The sequence below is a fragment of the Salmo salar genome, chromosome ssa02, assembly GCF_905237065.1.
Source record: "Salmo salar chromosome ssa02, Ssal_v3.1, whole genome shotgun sequence".
Taxonomy (NCBI): Eukaryota; Metazoa; Chordata; class Actinopteri; order Salmoniformes; family Salmonidae; genus Salmo; species Salmo salar.
In genome coordinates, this window is record NC_059443.1 from 31967617 (window position 1) to 31985313 (window position 17697).

General features: G+C 45.1%; 1 protein-coding gene across 2 annotated transcripts in view; it reads left to right on the top strand.

Moving 5' to 3' along the window:
- LOC106580009 (ubiquitin carboxyl-terminal hydrolase MINDY-3) overlaps positions 1-17697 on the top strand; it is a 51211-nt gene that overhangs the window by 10255 nt on the left and 23259 nt on the right. The gene's annotated exons all lie outside the window — the stretch shown is intronic.

Here is a 17697-nt window from a genome sequence, read left to right on the forward strand (position 1 = left end):
TTAACTGAATATAATCAATTTAGTCTCAAATAAATAATGAAACATGTTCAATTTGGTTTAAATAATGCAAAAACAGTGTTGGAGAAGAAAGTAAAAGTGCAATATGTGCCATGTAAAAAAAGCTAACGTTTAAGTTCCTTGCTCAGAACATGAGAACATATGAATGCTGGTGGTTCCTTTAACATGAGTCTTCAATATTCCCAGTTAAGAAGTTTTAGGTTGTAGTTATTATAGGACTATTTCTCTCTATACTATTTGTGTTTCATATACCTTTGACTATTGAATGTTCTTATAGGCACTTTAGTATTGCCGGCCTAATCTCGGGAGTTGATAGGCTTGAAGTCATAAATAGTCCTGTGCTTCAAGCATTGCGAAGAGCTGCCGGCAAATGCAGGAAAGTACTGTTTGAATGAATGCTTACGAGCCTGCTGCTCCCTACCACTGCTCAGTCAGACTGCTCTATCAAATCAGACTTAATTATAATATAATAAACACACAGAAATACGAGCCTTATGTCATTAATATGGTCAAATCCGGAAACTATCATTTACAAAACAAAATGCTTATTCTTTCAGTCAAATACGGAACCGCTCTGTATTTTATCAAACGGGTGGCAACCCTAAGTCTAAATATTGCTGTTACATTGCACAACCTTCAACGTTATGTCATAATTATGTTAGGAAGAAATGGTCTTCACACAGTTCGCAACGAGCCAGACGGCCCAAACTGCTGCATATACCCTGACTCTGCTTGGACTGAACGCAAGAGAAGCGACACAATTTCCCTAGTTAATATTGCCTGCTAACATTAATTTCTTTTAACTGAATTTGCAGGTTTAAAAAAATATATAGTTCTGTATTGATTTTAAGAAAGGCATTGATGTTTATGGTTGGGTACATTGGTGCAACGATTGTGCTTTTTTTCCGCTAATGCGCTTTTGTTAAATCATCAACCGTTTGGCGAAGTAGGCTGTGATTCGATGATAAATTAACAGGCACCGCATTGATTATATGCAACGCAGGACAAGCTAGTACTATCATCAACCATGTGTAGTTAACTAGTGATTATGTTAAGATTGATTGTTTTAAATAAGATAAGTTTAATGCTAGCTAGCAAATTACCTTGGCTCCTTGCTGCACTCATAACAGGTGGTCAGCCTGCCACGCAGTCTCCTCGTGGATTGCAATGTAATCGGTCATAATCGCTGTCCAAAAATGACGATCACCGATTTGTTATGAAAACTTGAAATCGTCCCTAATTCATTGGACATGCCGATTAATCGGTCGACCTCTACTCAAGGCTATATAGTCTTTCTGAATTACGTATACATGCATCATTGCAGACGTGGGGTGATATGAATCTCATTCAACTTTTCATTTGAACAGATATGCTTCTGCTGATTTTGGTACTGAGAGTGATATTCAGGAGCTAGAGCTAGTTCAAGGTTGGATTGTCACAAGTTGAGGCCTCTGAGAATTCTGTGTCCTGTGTGATCTGGGTTACAGGGTTATAGAATAACACTTGAACCGTGAGCGGGAGTCCCGTACGGCGGCGCACAATTTGGCCCAGCGTCGTCCGGATTAGGGGAGGGTTTGGCTGTGGGGCTTTTCTTGGCTCATCGAGTTCTAGCGACTCCTTGTGGCGGGCCGGGCGCCTGTAAGCTGACTACAGTTGTCAGTTGAACGTTGTTTCTTCCGACACATTTGTGCGGCTGGCTTCTGGGTTAAGCAAGCAGGTGTTAAGAAGCATCGCGGCTTGTTTCGGAGGACGCATGACTCGATCTTCGCCTCTCCTGAGCCCGTTGGGGAGTTGCAGCGATGAGACAAGATCGTAACTAACAATAGGATATCACGAAAAACGGTCAAATTTAAAACCAAAAATCTATATATTTTTTTTACCCCTTAACTTTTGTGTAAGCAATTAAGCAGGTTACACTTATTATTATGGTAAGCAAAGATCTGTAGGATATGGCATCCGATTTGGGTTCTCCTCCATGCTCATGCAGCTGACGCTACGCTGATTAGGGAGAGGAGCTGTCTGCCCAATCAGACGCGCACACTCTTTTTCACATACACACACGTGCGTACTGTACACCGTGTCATTACTGTGGGTTGGGAGAAGAGTAAATGTCACATCAGGCACAGTTGTAGCGAGTTAATGTCAGTGTGTGTGATGATGACGACAACAGCGTTCAGTGTGTTTGTGTTGAGAGAGCTCTGGAGCTGACCTCAAACCATGCATCTTGTGATGCCTGTGTTAGGATTCCCCTGTGTCCCTATCTAGTGTGTGATGTCCCGTCATTGTTACAGTGTGGCTTTTAGACCATTAGTGTGTGACTGCCTCACAGCATTAGTGTTTTTATCTGATCTAACAGGACAAAAGCTCCAGCTCCCTCCCTCCCTTTACCTTTCTCTCCCCGCATCCACCTCTCTTCATCCCATTACAGGCTATCTATAATGGCCTGTAATGGGATCTGAGGCCTTCTGTCACCACAAAGGAGGGAGAGGAGAGGGTGATGAGACTACAGAGGGAGGAGGAAGAAAGGCAGGAGAGGAGAGAGATTGTGGAGAGAAGATTTTGTGTATTTGAAAACTGAGACATCCATACCTCTCCTAAGTGTGCGCAGTTCCTAAGTAATTTCAATGCACTTTGTCTCATATATATATATCTTTTTTTTTTTCATCTCTCTTAGCTGTGCCATTGAGGAACTAGAGCAAGCACACTTGTAGTTGTTTTGAACACAGCCCAGTATCCCCGCCTTTACCCAATTACTGTTGGTCCATTATAAATCGCAATCTGGGTCAGGTGAGTAAATCTGAAAACTTCTATTGCCATCATGACTAGCTAAATTTTAAAATAAGATCTTTGTGTTAGGCTTTCACAAGGCAGATCATAATTTTGGTTCTCAGAATTGAGTTGTGTGCATTCAGATGCGTGATGCGCAGAAAATTTCCTTCACAACAAACAGGCTCATTCTGTTCCAAGACAACCCAGGGTATCACACCAAATCATCTTGTACAAACATAGTGATCATAAACCTTGACACTATGACATGTGTTTTATGCAGTGTTGGAAAAAGTACCCAATTGTCATACTTGAGTAAGAGTAAAGATAAGCTTCAATAGAATATGACTCAAGTAAAAGTGAGTCACCCAGTAAAATACTACTTGTGTAAAAGTCTGGAAGTATTTGGTTTTAACATTTTACTTCTGATAGTTAAGTATATTTGGGCAATTAATATACTTAAGTATGAAACAAAAGTATTCATCTGTTCAAATTCTTTATTACGCAATCCAGAAGGCACCATTTTCTTGTTTTTTAATTTACAGATAGCCAGGGGAACACTCCAACACTTAGACGTAATTTACAAATGAAGCATTTGTTTTTAGTGAGTCCGCCAGATCAGAGACAGTAGGGAGACAGTAGGGATTATCTCTTGATAAGTGTGTGAATTGGCCAATTTTTCTGTCCTTCAAAAATTTTGCCAAAGTTGCCCAGACTCTAAGCTCTGATGTCATGTGTAGCATTTTACTTTACGTTCTAATTCTACTATACACTTAATCCAGTCAAATGTTATTTGTCACATGTGCCGAATACAACAAGTGTAGATCTTACAGTGAAATGCTTACTTTCAAGCCCTTAACCAACAATGCAGTTAAGAAAAAAGTGTTAAAGTATTTACTCAAACTGAAGTAAAAAATAAATAAAATAGTAAACATTTAAAAATAAATAATGAGCAACAAAAAAAGAACAGTAGCGAGGCTATATACAGGGGGCACCGGTATAGAGTCGATGTGCGGGGGCACAGGTTAGTCCAGGTAATTGAGGTAATATGTAGGTAGAGGTAAAGTGACTGCATGAATAATAAACAGAGTAGTAGTAGTAGCAGCAGCATAAAAATGGGGGTGGGGGGGGACAATGCAAATAGTCCGGGAAGCCATTTTGATTAGCTGTTCAGGAGTCTTATGGCTTGAGGGTAGAAGCTGTTAAGTCTTTTGGACGTAGACTTCGTGCTCTGGTACCGCTTGCCATGCGGTAGCAGAAAGAACAGTCTATGATTAGGGTGGCTGGAGTCTTTGGCAATTCTTGTGGTGCCTTCCTGACGCTGCCTGGTATAGAGGTCCTAGATGGCAGGAAGCTTTGCCCCAGTGATGTACTGGGCCGTACGCATTACCCTCTGTAGTGCCTTTTGGTCGGAGGCCGAGCAGTTGCCATACCAGGCGGTGATGCAACCAGTCAGGATGCTCTCGATGGTGCATGTGTAGACCTTTTTGAGGATCTGAGGACCCATGCCAAATCTTTTCAGTCTCCTGAGGGGGAATAGGTGTGGTCGTGCCCTCTTCACGACTGTCTTGTTTGGACCATCATAGTTTGTTGGTGATATGGACACCAAGGATCTTGAAGCGCTCAACCTGCTCCACTACAGCCCCGTCATTAACTCTATCCTGTCATGTCACATCAGTCATAATGACATATTTTATTCCTGAAAGGATAGAAGGAAGTGCGGAAGGAAGGATGTACTTTAAAAGGGCTTCTGGCTGCCCTAGGGACCATGTCCTCTTTCTCTCCTCTCTCTGTAGTGTTTCTTTCTTTCCATCTGAGAGTGATGACATTCACAGGCCTCCATCCTCTTATCCTTAAGCCCCTCTCGGGAGCTGTGTGTCTGTGTGTGTTTACGCGCTCTGATGGTTTAACCGGCTTGTCTGTGTGCAGTAGCACAGTTATGGGTCAGTGATTTAATGGGAAATAGAGCAGCTCTTCTGGCCCTCAGTGTCCCTAAAGAGACTGACACACACACTGTGTCTTTCCCCAAAGAGCATGTGTCTGATGTATAGTACAGACACAAGTAACATGTCTCTAAATGCCTCAGAAAGTGAGAGGGAGAGAGAGGATGGGGTCATTAAGTCTGAGGCAGGTCTCACTTTCAGAGAATCTTAGAGAAAAGAGCTATGGTACCTTACCTGTGAGTGCGGACACACACAGCTAGATCCGAGTGAAAGAAGTGTACAGTAACAGTCATTAATATTCTGACACATCTGACCTGTTCTATTCTAGCAGGGACAAAGGCTGTGTGTGATAGGGCCTGGCCCCTTGTCTGTGACTGGTCTCAGTCTATAGCTGTCCTGTATAGCCCTGTTTTCTATAGTCTTGTTCTGTTGTTCAGAGACCCCAGACAGCTTGTTGTCGATGACAGACCATTAATCACCTGTCTGTCCCTGGCGGACACACACACACACCCTCACACACACACCCTCACACACACACCCTCACACACACACACACACACACACACCTCTCAGCCCCTCTTAGCCAGGACAAAGGTCTGAGTGTAATTGAGTCTTCTGCTTCAAGAGGCTCTCCACCTAACAAAGAGAAACACTAAACCAACACCACACAGACACTGTAGACTAGGAGTTCCTGTTAGCGTGACAGAGAGGGAAAGAATGGTCTGGGATGGATAGATGGAGAGACAGATGAAAGTATGTGTCAGGACAGAACAGAGGGACAAAGAGGGAGGGGTAGAGGAAGGGGAAGCTGAAGGGGGGGATCGACGAGAGGGGTAAGGCTACACCCATCTACAGCTACTTACATCTCAGGAGAGGGGGGAGAATAGAGGGAAGGAGAAGCTGAGAGGGATAGAAAGAGGGTTGGAAACACCCAAATTAAAGTGGAAGGGGAGAGAACCAGATGGATAGAGATGAGCTGGACTAGTGTGTTTCTATTTTAGGAGGGTTTCTGTTGCTGTTCAGGAGCTAGATCTGATTCATAAGACTCTGCTCCAGTAGACAACACAGACTTGAGGGTTTGTGGAACAGTATTAGGTTCTGAGCTAGTTCGGAATGAATTCCTCTTGATTTTCATAACACACAGACGCAGGCGCGGACACACTGTCTTGGTACCATCGGGGTGTGTGCACGTGCATGAACATTTAGAGAATGCAGTCCTCTGGTCCAGTGCAAGCAAACAAGAGGCTGGAAGGGGATGGGGCTAATACACACACCCCTTCCCTGTGGAGTGTGTAACATGACATGTAATCTAAACTCAGCACCATCTCCAGGCCTCTAATAAAACACACATCAAAGGCCTGCATTTAACACACCCACACACGCTACACACATACCGGTAACTGCCAAAATAATGGAAACACTTGAGTAAATGAGGGATACAATGTATGTTGAAAGCAGGTGTTAAATTAATTAAGCAATTTATATCCCATCATGCTTAGGGTCGTATATATAAAAATGCACAGTTGCCCATTTTATTTTGGCTATCATGGTAAAAAGAGATCTGACTTTTTGAAGAGGGGTCTCAAAGGAGCATAGGGGGTTTAATGTGTCTGTGTGTGGGGTTACACATTTTGGGGAATATTCAGAGGTGTAAACTTTCCATGGGAATATATGGGACTTAATGGAGATGTATGCAAATTATATTAAAACCATTTAAATGTAGATGGTTTTTGCATTGGATATATTTACCATAGCATATGGAGATGCACCTTTTATCTTGAGTTAACATAATTGCAAATTATTAAATCATTCCAATAGAAAAAAACAAAAAAACAATTTAGTTACGAATTTAACTTTAATTAAATGAAGACTGGGATGATGTCACTGAACCAAAAAAATATTTTTTTATGATCCCCAATGATCCATCGCATCTCCCAAAAACGTTTGCAACATACAGTTGAAGTTGGAAGTTTACATACATTTAGGTTGGAGTCATTTAAAACTAGTTTTTCAACCACTCCACAAATTTCTTGTCAACAAACTATAGTTTTGGCAAGTCGTTTAGGACATTTTACTTTGTGCACGACACAAGTAATTTTTCCAACAATTGTTTAGACAGATTATTTCACTTATAATTCACTGTATCACAATTCCAGTGGGTCAGAAGTTTACATGCACTAAGTTGACACTGCTGTTTTTTAAAAGCTTGGAAAATTCCAGAAAATTATGTAATGGATTTAGAAGCTTCTGATAGGCTAATTGACATAATTTGAGTCAATTGGAGGTGTGCCAGTGGATGTATTTCAAGACCTACCTTCAAACTCAGTGCCTCTTTGGGAAAATCAAAAGAAATCAGCCAAGACCTCAGAAAAAAAATGTAGAGCTCCACAAGTCTGGTTCATCCTTGGGAGCAATTTCCAAACGCCTAAAGGTACCAAGTTCATCTGTACAAACAATAGTACGCAAGTATAAACACCATGGGACCACGCAGCCGTCATACCGCTCAGGAAGGAGACACGTTCTGTCTCCTAGAGATGAACGTACTTTGGTGCGAAAAGTGCAACTCCATCCCAGAACAACAGCAAAGGACCTTGTGAAGATGCTGGAAGAAATGGGTACTAAAGTATCTATATCGACATAACCTGAAAGGCCACTCAGCAAGGAAGAAGCCACTGCTCCAAAACTGCCATAAAAAAAGCCAAGACTACGGTTTGCAACTGCACATGGGGACAAAGATCATACTTTTTGGAGAAATGTCCTCTGGTCTGATGAAACAAAAATAGAACTGTTTGGCAACATCTCAAGACATCAGTCAGGAAGTTAAAGCTTGGTTGCAAATGGGTCTTCCAAATCTACAATGACCCCAAGCATACTTCTAAAGTTGTGGCAAAAGGGATTAAGGACAACAAAGTCAAGGTATTGGAGTGGCCATCACAAGGCCCTGACCTCATTACTATGGAAAATTGTGGGCAGAACTGAAAAGGTGTGAGTGAGCAAGGAGGCCTATAAACCTGACTCAGTTACACCAGCTCTGTCAAGAGGAATGGGCCAAAATTCACCCAACTTATTGTGGGAAGCTTGTGGAAGGCTACCCAAAACGTTTGACCCAAGTTAAACAATTTAAAGGCAATGCTACCAAATAGTAATTGAGTGTATGTAAACTTCTGACCCACTGGGAATGTGATGAAAGAAATAAAAGCTGAAATAAATAGTTCTCTCTACTATTATTCTGACATTTCACGTTCTTAAAATAAAGTGATGATCCTAACTGACCTAAGACAGGGAATTTTTAGGATTAAATGTCAGGAATTGTGAAAAACTGAGTTTAAATGTATTTGGCTAAGGTGTATGTAAACTTCCGACTTGAACTGTACATCTGTAAAATGATAGTCTAGAAACTAAAGCTTTGCTTGTCTTCGTCTCAGGTTTCCATGTCTTCTCTCTGGACCTCCTCAGTGTCCAACTCTTGAACATCAGACTCTGAGGCGTCATCTTCACTGTCACTTTCCAACCTTGTTGTCAGGCTCAAAAAGCCTCAAATTTGCCTGGATGGCCACCAATTTTTCAACCCTTGTGTTGGTCAGCCTGTTGCGTGCCTTGGTGTGTGTGTTCCCAAACAAGGACCAGTTGCTCTCTGAGGCGGCTAATGTTGGTGGAGGATGATGGTGGCAACAGGGGAAAGAGCCTCAGATCCACAAAGTTCCTTCCACCATATGGCTGATGAGATATGTTGGCACGACTGCCGTATTGCATCTCCATCCAATGCCCTTGCTTGGAAGAGTACTTCGCCAGACTGCCAAGAACCTTCCCCTCATCCAGGCCAAGGTGGCGAGACATGGTAGTGATGACACCATAGGTCTTGTTGATCTCTGCACCAGACAGGAGGCTCTTGCCAGCATACTTGGGGTCCAACATGTACGCTGCGGCGTGTATGGGCTTCAGGCAGAAGTCTTCACGCTTTTTAATGCATTTCTGAACTGCAGTTTCCTCTGTTTGGAGCAACAATGAAGTGGGCAGGGCAGTACCGATTTCTTTTCTTACATCTGCAAGCAGAGTCTGTATATCAGACAGGATAGCATTGTCAGGCTGCTTACCACTCTCTCCCAAAATACTTCATCCAGGAGGATCCTCTTGATGGGGTTGTCCATATCAGCAGACTGTGATATGACCATTTCTTGGATTGACTCCTTCCCCTCCAGGAGACTGTCAAATGTGATGAGGGCAGCTTCAATGTGGTGTTCTTATTCAAATCAAATCAAAGTTTATTTGTTAATAAACAACAGTTAAAAGACAGGCTATAAAAGTAGAGGCTACATACAGACACCGGTTAGTCGGGCTGATTGAGGTAGTATGTACATGTAGACATGGTTAAAGTGACTATGCATATATGATGAACAGAGTAGCAGTAGCGTGAAAAAGAGGGGGTGGTGGGTGGGACACAATGCACATAGCCCGGTTAGCCAATGTGCGGGAGCACTGCTTGGTCGGTTGGTCTTCTCACTTTGCTTGGTGAGGTAGATTGCTGCTATAACTTGATGACCCTTCACATGCCAAACAATTTCCTTGGCTCTCTTGTAGAGTGTAGCCAATTTTTTCAGTGCCATGATGTCCTTGAGGAGCAGATTCAATGCATGAGGTCCAAGGTCATCGATGACTGCCTTCAGCTCATCTGCAATGTAGAGACCGACGTGTCTGTTGTCTGTGCTCTTGTAGAATACTGGTTGAGGGGTGGACATGTAGTTAATTATTCCTTGCCCATGAACATTCGACCACCCATCAGAGATGATTGCAATACAGTCTGCTTTCTCTATGATTTGCTTGACCTTCACTTGAACTCTGCATCCAGCAAATGAGTAGATACACCATTCCAACCAGAAATGCTTTATGTTGGGCAACGAACATTCAGAAATCTCTTCCAATACACATTGCCTGTGAGCATCAGTGGTGAAGCAGTTGCATAGACAGCTTGAGCAAGACATTCATCAGCATTTCTCTGACTGCGTTCCTCCATTGAGTCAAAAACATCTGATTCCAGGATGACCATGAGCTGTTGCTATCGATGAGGTGTCTGATTCATCATTTTCACCTCGAATAGAAGTAGAGGGACTTTTGTCAGAGGTTGCTTGTTGTGAGCTCTGAGGGAACTTTATGCACTTGGCCAGATGATTCTGCATCTTTGTGTTCTTCACATATGATTTGGCACAGTATTTGCAAATGTATACAGCTTTTCCTTCTACATTAGCTGCAGTGAAATGTCTCCACACATCAGATGGTGCTCGTGGCATTTTCCTGTAAAGAAAAAAACCCAAATACAATTCCATGTACAGATAAATAGTTAAGCAGTTAGATTAAACAACTCCTTTGTAAAATAAATGTTTTAAAATGAAACCTGTATGGAAACAGGTGAATTAACACTCCTCAATTAGGTTCACTGTTATAAGCTAACTTCTTTGATGAATTTAAGCGCAATTCCACTAATTCCAGAGCTTAACTTCCCAAATGTACTTGAAAGTTTCAGACCATTTACAACCCTGTGTGTGTGTCAGCAGATCTCAACCCAATTGAACACTTCTGGGATATTTTAGAGCGGTGCCTGAGACAGCTTTTTCTATCAACAAATCGTCAAATGATGGAATGTCTCATGGAAGAATGGTGTCGGATCCCTCCAACGAAATTAGACACTTGTAGAGTCTATTCCAAGGTGCATTAACTTGTGGTGGCCCCACACCCTATTAAGACTATGTTGGTGTTTCCTTTATTTTGGCAGTTACCTGTACATAGACATGTTTTGTTAAAGTGTATCGCATTATTGTATCTGAGCTCATCGTGTGTGTGTGCATGCTAATGATAAGTTGCCTTGTCTGTAGACGACAGTATGTTTACTGTCTCTAAGGAGACTTGAGATCTGGTTATGACAGAGAGATGGAGGTGAAAAATGTCACGACCCTGCCCGCTTGTAGGAAAAACAACCTGTGGTGATTGCCCCATTGCCTCACAGCAAAAACGTGACATTTTTCAAAAGCAATTTTCTTGTTTGTTTTAGTCGATTTACAAAACTACATTTAAGAAAAGTACAACATGGCAAGTTTACTTTTCAACATTGCCTGCTCCCTAGCGTTCTCACTACTTAGAAAAGGTAATATTGTAGTGCTTCCCTCGCCCCTTTTCATGACGATGCTTGCAGCCACTTGAGTGAGTGAATGCTAACTACCGACCGGAACATTAAGCTAGCTAAGACCAACAACACAGACTATACAGCTACTAGTAGTGAGTGGAGTTACAAACGGACTATACTAAACAAGTTAAATGTCTTACCTGTGATGAAATGTTTTATACACATAATTACGTGTAGCCTACTTGGACACTGCGTCCCCATATTTTCCACTCTCCCACACCGGATACCCTGAAGACACGGGGCTCTTCTCGCAGGCTTTATTTTCCTACATGGGAGCATTGCGAGCCGTAGGTTGTGATTTTTGACCTGGCTACATGTACATTGAACAACACAGCAGTTTTCAGCATGTTCTGTTATTTCTGTAGAACAAAATCGATGACGAAGTTGCCTCTTACAATGGGGGTGAATGAGAGAGAATGTTTTCTGCAATTTGTGGGCATGGTCAAGGAAATTCAATATTACATGAATGTCGACTGGGACTATCTCCTGTTTCTACAAGGTTCCAGCACTGTTATTACCTACAGTTATAACTCTTCCTGAATCTTAACCCTTACTGCTAGAGGAGAGTATATGAGTTAACGATAGTTACCGGAGTGTAACTCCAGTTCTATGAGTGGAGCAGAGCCCCATGGGGGAGCTCTGCTCCTAGTGGTTTACCCCGCTGCCTAGGCAGCGAATAGCCTGAGAGAAAATTATGCACATACCTGCAGCCAATAGGAGTACAGGTGTCCCTATATAAGGGGACTCTTCCCCTCAATTTTTCGGGAGGCTGATTATCTTCAGCGAGACTGGGGGTCGGCAGGGCCTTAAGCCCTATGGGGCTCCGCTCCACTCATAGAACTGGAGTTACACTCTGGTAACTATCGTTCTACATCGTGGAGCTCTGCTCCTAGTGGTTTAAGGCGGAGCGAAACGCTCTCAAAATGTACTCCCTGCCGAGTCAAACACTTTCCACTTAAGAAAAGGTCAGCTCAGCAATGGCTGCGACCAATTCCCACAGTACTGTAACTTACTGTGAACCACACTAAGTTACAATGTGCTGTGTCTTTGATCTAATCCGCTCACTCAGTCTAAAGGCAAAGCCAATGACTAGTGAGCAGATCATAGAATATGAGTCATACTAACTGTTCCACAGATAGATGAACTCAACTCTATTGATATTCAGATTAGTCTAATAGTACTGTAATATCAATTACAAAAATATATCCCTAATCCCTCTGCCCAACACAGTGCCCAACTGTGCCATTCAGCCAGGTGTCATGTCCTGCAGTCCTTCTAATAAAGGAAAAAAACAGTACAGGCTGAACCAGTTTAGAAGACATGATCACTGCTTTCTCAATGTAACCCACCACACTCAATCCATAGGCAGAGCCAATGATTCGTAGGCAGACGATAGAATTTAGGCCAACTATTCTCCCTCAGCACATGGATGATGCCTCAACTTTAGTGACCGGTCTAATAGTTAAGTAACACTAGGTTACAGTACTATTTCCCAGCACAATGGCACACTGGTGGCAGTCTAGACATTCCCTGTTGTATTGACAGTGTCAAACAAAGGGTATGTTACACGTGTGTCTCTCTCTCTCTTCTGTCAAAAAAGAACGGACCTAATGGCAACACAGCCCATTAGTCCTGCAACCTTAACTCAAGATCTGCCCTCAACTACGCTGAGTACAGAACGAGCTAGAGAGTTAGACGACCTGTCCAATAGGTAGAATTGGATAAAAGGAGACGGTGACGACCACGACGCCGCTGCACAAATATCCTCTACCCCAATTCCTCTGAAAAGTGTCGTAGACGCCGCTACTCCACAAGTGGAGTGGGCTCTTACACCATGAGGCATTGGTCGCCCTGCCGCCTCATAAACCGTCTCAATGCCTTCGCAAAGCAAATGAGACAGCCGCTGTTTTGATAGTGGTCTACCCAGTGCGTTAGCACCGTGACACACAAACAACTGAGGTGATGACCTAATCATCGCCGTGCGCTGCACGTAGCACGCTAAGGCGCGCACCGGGCACAGGCGATGAAGTCTCTCCTCTCTCCGCTCCTCATGAGGAGGGGGGAGAAAGCCCATAGCTCAACAGTCTGTGACCTGTATGAGCTCTTAATAACCTTCTGCGTAAATGCCGAGTTAGGACGTAACGCCGCTCTGCTCAAGTCGCCATTTATGGCAAGGCAGTCGGGTCTCGTCGACAGCACACACATCACTGACACGCTTGGCTGTAGTCAAGGCAAGCAACAGTGCCGTCTTCAGAGACAACATCTTGAGGGGAATTTGATTCAATGGTTCGAACGGCGTCTCAGAGCGCCTCGAGTACCAACGCTAAATCCCACTGTGGTAGCGTGGCTCTAGCCACTGGCCTAAGCCTCCGCGTCCCCAATAGAAGCCGTTTTACTAAAGGGTGACTGAACACAGTGTTTCTGCCAAACCCCTCATGACAAGATGAAGTCGCTGCCGCAAACACCTTAATGGTGGCGGGTGAGCGCTGCTTGTCAAACATGAACTGTAGGAAAGAGGGCACACTCTCAACCTCACAGCACACGGGGTCCACGTTCTCTGTGATGCATCATTGTGAAAACATGTTCCATCTACTGGCATAAGTCCTGTATGTGGAACTGGCACGTGAGCCCTGTATGGTTCTGATTACCGAATCAGATAACGCACGGCGCTCTAACCTGTCCCTCTCAGGAGCCAGACCTTCAGTGGCTGGCCGATTAGAGGCCATTGCTCTATCATGCCTGCTGCCTGAGACATCGCGTCCTGTCGGTTGAATTGGCCATGATGGCGCAATCAACATTTGAATCATCTCCACGTACCACGGAGCCCCTGGGCAGTCGGGGGCTATCAATATGATTGACAGCCCTGCTGTTCTCACACGGGCTAGCAGTGGGAGAATACAGGACAGCGGTGGAAATGCGTACAGGAGAACCTCTGGCCACTGGTGCGCAAAAGCGTCTATCCCTAGTGGCGGTTCGTCCTGGGCTCGTAGAGAAAACCATAGGGGACATTGCGCGTTCACACGTGACGCGAACAGGTCCACCTCGGCTCTCCCGAACCGTTCCCATATTTGGAGAACAACCTCGGGGTGCAGTCGCCACTCGTCGTCTCGGAGACCCCCTCGAGACATGAGGTCTGCTCCGATATTCTGACAGCCTGGGATGTGTGCTGCTGTCAACGAGTGTGCTGCTGTCAACGAGTGAAGGTGCTCGTGAGCCCACAGCCACAATTCCTCCGCCAACCGGTGGAGTGCAGGAGACCTGACTCCCCCTTTGCGATTTTATATAGGCTACTGTCGTTCTGTTGTCTGACCAGACCAGCACGTCGTTCCCCCGTAGGGTGGACATGAAGTGGGTCAGAACCAGTAGAATCGTTTCCAATTCCAGGAGGTTGTGACGTCCCGATTGGGACCACACCCCTCCGGCTGCCCGAGCATGACATGTCTCTCCCCATCCAGTCAGACAAGCATCTGTGTACACTGGAATGTAGGATGACTCTCTGCCTATTGCGACCCCTTGTGCCATTACGCACGGGTCTCTACAATAGTTCAGATCCGCTCTGAGCAAGGGGGGGAACTGTCACCAACCGACGACGGTGCCTCACTGGGTCCAGTCGTAGTTGAGCAAACCATTGCTGTGTTTTGCACATATGCAAAAGTCCCAGCGGAACCACGGAGTGGGCAGACGACATGAGACCCAAAAGTGTCATGAAGGAATGTGCCGTCACCATGTGATTCGGATAAAACCTTCTCAGGGCTAACAACTGGGCAGCCCGTCGAGGATCCGAAATTCGTTCCCTCATAGACACTGTGACGATCTGTAACCCCAGATAGACAATCTGCTGACTGGGCCAAGGCGCACTTTTTTTTTTCCCCAATTCACAGCAAATCCCAGACGCGTGAGGTGAATCACTGTCTGTGTAGTGTGTGTGAGCGCCAGTTCTGCTGACGGGGCCAAAACCAGTAGGTCGTCTAGGTAGGCTAATAGCCTTATCCCTTGACGGTGCAACGGCTCCAATGCCGCCTCCACACATTTGGAAAACGCGCGAGGTGCCACAGCGTACCCGAATGGCATTCTCACATACTCGTACGCCACCTCTTGAAAGGCGACACGCAGAAACTTCCTGTGACGCGGAAGTACCGGCACATGAAAGTATGCGTCCCTTAGATCTATGCTCGCACAAAAGTCTCTGTTGTGAATACATTCCAGTAGACGTTTTGTCGTGAGCATTCTGAAAGGCCGTTTGGCTACACTCTTGTTGAGAGTGCGTAAATCCAATATCAGCCTCATTCCCCCCTGACTTTTTTGGCACTAGGAAATAGGAAGAGTATAGCCCGCTGTTCCTTTGCTCCTGGGGAGCTACTGTGACCGCCTCCTTCGCCAAAAGTTCCGTAATCTCTTTCACAAGAGCGGCTACTTCCTCTGGCGTCTTCATCACCGTCTCCACCACACCCGAGAACGGGGGTGGGGTTCGATGGAATTGAATGGCATAACCCTTCTCCAGCGTCCGACTTAGCCAGGAGGAGAGGGTGCAGCTTTGCTGCCACTCCCAATAGTGCTCTGAGAGCAAGAGAGCGCGAAGCTGTGGTACAGACAGTAGGAAGGACCTGTATTCCTCTATGGCCCAAGGCGCCGCTGTCTCCCAACACTGAAGTGGTGGGACAGCCCAAGGTGGGCCCCCTACGAAAGGGGGAGAGAACACTAACGCATTCTGTGAGAATCGGGGGCGCCGACACTTCGGTTATACATGTAACCTTGTGGTTCCAGCCCTCCGTGAACTCAGCACGGGTCTGCCCTACACTAATTGAGGCGCCAGCCTGAATTAGTGCGCCGTCTCCCAACTGCGATTACTTCATTGGCCCACTAAGGGGCTGTGTACGCATGCTGCTATTAAAACCTTTATCTACTTCACTCCTCAGAGTGTGTAGTGTTGGGTTTTTGAGGTATTGCATGATGGCTCATTATGAGCGTCCGTCTTGCTTTCCTCTTGTCATTCCCACTCACAACGTCCCTCTGTGTGTGCTCAACTCTGCAATGGGCTGTGCTGCACACAGAGTGGTGAGAGGAAGAGAGAGATGGAGAGAAGGAATCTGAGCGGTCTTAGTTTTGTTATGGAAAAGAGGTTCTCTTGTGACAAAGTCAAATGGAACACATTCTTTATTAAACACAGACACAATGACTCCTCCATCCCTTTGCAGGGGTGGGGGATGAACAGTGGGCGCCCTCACATGAAGTGCAGCGCTCTCTCCCGTCTTTTCAGTCTCGGTCAGTGGACTGGATTCTTTCGGAGAAAAACCCAGACACTTCCCAACATCCTCATCTTCTCTAGAGGCCGCCGTCATCATATGACGCCTCAGAGTCTGAGGCTATCATAGATATCGCGTCCTCTAGAGGGAAATCCTCACTGAAAAATGCCCATCGCTGTTTCCTCTCCTTTAAAGAAAGGAGTGAACAGCTAGGGCATTCCGGAGGATCTGTGAGGCTGCCCCTAGCATGCTTCGAACCTAAACACACAAAACATAGTTTGTGTGGGTCCAAAGCCGCCATAGTGGAGCAGCGACACTGAGCTCTTAAAATAGCTTTTGGGGGTGGAAAAGGCGTGCTCATAGAAGGACGACGTCAACAACAGGATATCAATGACGGGTTCATCCTGAGATCTCTTCTCTTCTAAGCTTCTTCAGTCCTGTCGCTGTAGATAATGGGAGGCTGATTGAGGGGAAGCGTCCCCTTATTTTGGGACACCTGTACTCCTACTGGCTGCAGGTGTGTGCATAATTTTCTCTCAGGCTATTTGCTGCCTAGGCAGCGGGTTAAACCACTAGGAGCAGAGCGCCCCTATGGGGCGGAGCTCCACGATGTAGAACCCCATCTCTATAACTGGGTTATAGTGTATGTGTCACACATGCATTGCCTTCAGCAGCCTCTTCAGTAAATTACGGTCATGTAAACTGTAAGGGAAGTTAACCCACTGACCATTCATTAACCCTTAACACACGCCTGACTCCATGTCTGTCTATCTGAATGAAGAATGTACGGCTTGATTTATAGAGATACTTAAACTAACAAATCTAACCATTCTGTACCCCAGCTGCTCTGACAGGGAGAAATGTGTGTGTGTGTGTGTGTGTGCTCCTCCCTACCAGCTGGGAGTCTTCTCCTCTTGAGGTCTCTTTCTCCCCAACTCTTCCCCTGATCTCCCTCTGTCCCTCTCTTCCGCTGTGTCTCTCTCTCTCTCTGTCTCTGTCTCCTCTCTCTCTCTGTGTGTGACCCCTGAGGACGGTAATATATCGGTGATGCTCTATAACCTACCGTCTCATCTGAACTCCTACTTTAATAAAGGCTGGCTAAGGGAGATGAGCTCAGTTTATTTGGTCTTTGCTGAGTGTGTTTGTGTAAAACGCCACTGTAGTAAACATACCAGTTCAGTGGATGTGGCAAGTGTCATTAATACTATGCTACCCAATGTGCGTGTTTGAGTTTTGCAGTTTGGTTCCCAGCCTGTCAAAACTGTCATATTTCACTAGGAAACTTGGGTAAGGGAGTACGGTGAGGGGGTTGATGAATCCAAAGATTGGGACTAAACCCCCCCCACCCTCAGCACGCGCACAGACACACACACTGTCCTATCTCTGTGAAATCTGTCTCTCCTTATTTCTCCTCCGAGTCCCTCCGACAACATCACTCTGAGTCAGCAAATAAACAACTATAACTCTCTGTGTGAGTGGCTGATATGTGTGTTTTGAGTGAAAACAATGTCTGGTTTTATCTGCAGATCAGCTAATAACCCAACATAGCCTG